The sequence below is a fragment of the Mixophyes fleayi genome, chromosome 3 (genome assembly GCF_038048845.1).
Source record: "Mixophyes fleayi isolate aMixFle1 chromosome 3, aMixFle1.hap1, whole genome shotgun sequence".
In the NCBI taxonomy this organism is placed as follows: Eukaryota; Metazoa; Chordata; class Amphibia; order Anura; family Limnodynastidae; genus Mixophyes; species Mixophyes fleayi.
In genome coordinates this window covers 103714793-103717662 of record NC_134404.1, presented here as the reverse complement: position 1 = coordinate 103717662, position 2870 = coordinate 103714793, and the positions used below count along the sequence as shown (strand labels likewise).

The window sequence follows — 2870 nt, the reverse complement described above, 5'->3', positions numbered from 1 at the left end:
ATGGGAGGGCCCAAGGACAATTCTATCTTGCACCACTTTTCCGTTCAGCTGTGTGCCAATGTTAATTATATGTGCTATATACTGTTGTGTGCTCTGCAAAACTTAACATGTGCCAAGACACCCATTGATGATGCAGATGACTCAGCACAACATTTTGACATCTGGCCTGGTCTTCTGTAAAAATAAATTGGCAAAACTTAGGAACACCTCTGCCATAACTCCACCTGCTCATACTATCAACATCCAAATAATGCTGGAGTATTATTATTATTATTATTATTTTTGGTATAAAGACAACAGTTTTATTAACAAAGAACAATGTTGCTTGCAGAAGTAAAGTAAGCGTGGATGTCTAAATAGACGTGTATATATATTACTCAAACCTTCCACTTTGCTGCTGTTTCATTAGAATTTCACGAAGTGTTTGTAATCTGCACTTTACGTCAAAGGTACCTAGCTATATTTAAATTTTTGGGGGATTGGGGCCGATTCGAAGCTCAGTGATGACCTTGCTTTTTGCTGTGAATGTCAATGGCTCTTTTTAGTGGATTGTCTGGAACAAGATCTGATATACTCATGTAAGAATGATCACAGCCAAATTTTAGAAACCTGGCGGATTTACCCTTCTGAAGTGTGTTTTCAAACACCCTTTCAATTGCTTCTCTCTCATACATGTGACCACATATTTTAGTTTTGACTGGGTTCACCATCTCCAACTGTGTTATAGGACAAGTGAAATTCGCAGTGCTCTGGAAGACTGTGATCTCCTCGTCTTTATCTTCCAAAGCTTTGTCTCCAGCGGCCGGTGACACCCCCATTTGTTTTCTCAGGTCTCTTAGCTGTTTCATTAAACTGGACATATTTATCGTCCTGCCTCCTCTGTATTATCCTTCTGAAGCGCAGTGTATCTCATGTACAAGCTCTCTTAAATTCAGAATCTCATCCGGTGGGTCACGTTTTAAATTAAGTACGGTCTCCTCAAATACATCTATATATTGGCTTAAATCGCTGTTCAATGCAGCGTATTCCAACATGATGGATTCCATGCTGCCCACATGTTCCGTGTCACAGGCTGTCTGAAGCAGATCTAATGCCACTCCAGTTGTAACATCCATTCTTGTGTCTACATAAGTTTGGCAGTTCTTCAGGGATGAAAGGGAGGTATCCACAGAGGAGAAAGAGATTAAATATGCAGCACGAGCAGACATGGTTTAAAAATGTAGAATTCATTGACAGCACTGTTGGTGTCAGTGATAAGCCCCTCTAACTACTCCCTTATTTAATATCATACCACATATTGCAACAGTCATACAATATATCAACTCTATTTTGTCAGGTAAATGCTCCTGATCCCCTTTATCTGTCACAAACTGCCGTCTGCGCACTTGTGACTTGGAAGCTTACTGTAAGAGAACACACAGGATTTCAGCCCAAATCTCACACTCACCTCTTTTTCAAAGGCTACAGATTTACTGGTCCCTTTCCCAACACAGACACCTCTCCACAAATCGTCTCCAGCTACGTATAAGACCTGTATCAAATTGTCTTAATTATCCAATTGTGCACACTCGGTGCTCTGGTAGCTAAACAGTTAACCCTTCACACTCTGGTATCTAAAGAGTTAACCCAGCCAAGCAATTTCTCTTTTCTACACAGGCAATGGATTCATTTAGAATAATAAGGACATAACTACTAAATTGTTAGATTGAATGTACAAAAAGTACAATGCTTACAGATAATAAAAAACAATTAGATAAAGATTTAACATACAAATAGAAAATTGCAAACAGTTATAAAGACTAATGGAATGAAAGTACAGAGTATAATTTACGTATAATAATCTGTATGCCTGGGGGTAGCCAGAAAAGATGTCCTTCAATTAGATTGAATCCCAAGAAACTGACATTTTGCCCCTTCACAAAACAGGTTTTTGAGCAAAATGAAATGGGGCGGCCTTCATAGGGGTAGTGTGGATGCTAAAAGGGGGGCAGGGATGTCCCCTGGGTGTCAACTATAGTTTGCTCAAAAATATTTCAGAAGTTTTGACCTTTGGTAACTCTTCAAAGATATATCCCAGAGACAGAACTCCACCTTCAATAAACCAGTCATAATCTCCTGCACATTTAAATACCAAGCATGATGAAATTATAACCATATGACATACCTCTCCCAAGGACATGTGATAGTAGCTGTTCCCTGGTACCGCTATAAGTATAATTCACGACCCAGGTGTGGTTTTTATCCCTCAGTATGGAGTGGCACACAGATTTCCCAAAATATGAAATACGAAGACATTTTCTTTAAAGTTCATATTTCTATATACCTCTATAGACAGCCTTCAAATGTTGCTTTTATCTGCAAGGATATCAATATGTGAACGGCTCCAAAAATTCTATTCAGGTGTCCAAAAAACTAACTTGTGTCAGGATATAGCTCACCGCAGGGGCCTTTGAAGATGCCACAGATGACACTGCTGTCTGCTAACACCGGGATGTGCAAAGCCACCAAATAAACATACAACAGGCCTTCTGACTTTGCATTTTACACCATAGTAGCTAAATTTATCAATGGATTCAGTTGATATATCAAATAAACACTGCAGTAATGATTTAGGCCTTATTCTCCACAATTATGTGATGGGTTAACCCTTATAACTGTAAGTGCTCTATGTTCACGAGAGTTGGACTTAAGGCAGCTAAGGTATTGTTACCTTGTTTTGTGGGGGCCCAAACAAACCAAGCACTTCAGCCACAAAAGTGGCACTCCTTGTCACTGGAGTGCTTGCTTTGTTAAACTGTGCATGTCCTTTTCAATATCTTACATAAGGGTGTCAGGAAGGGCCCAAGGAGAATTCCATCTTGCACCACTTT

The 2870-nt window shown here is 39.5% G+C and overlaps 1 pseudogene; it reads right to left on the bottom strand.

The window, feature by feature from the left end:
* Positions 1 to 497: 497 nt before the first annotated feature.
* On the bottom strand, positions 498 to 1208 carry LOC142143166 (E3 SUMO-protein ligase NSE2-like; annotated as a pseudogene).
* Between the last annotated feature and the right edge of the window lie 1662 nt (positions 1209 to 2870).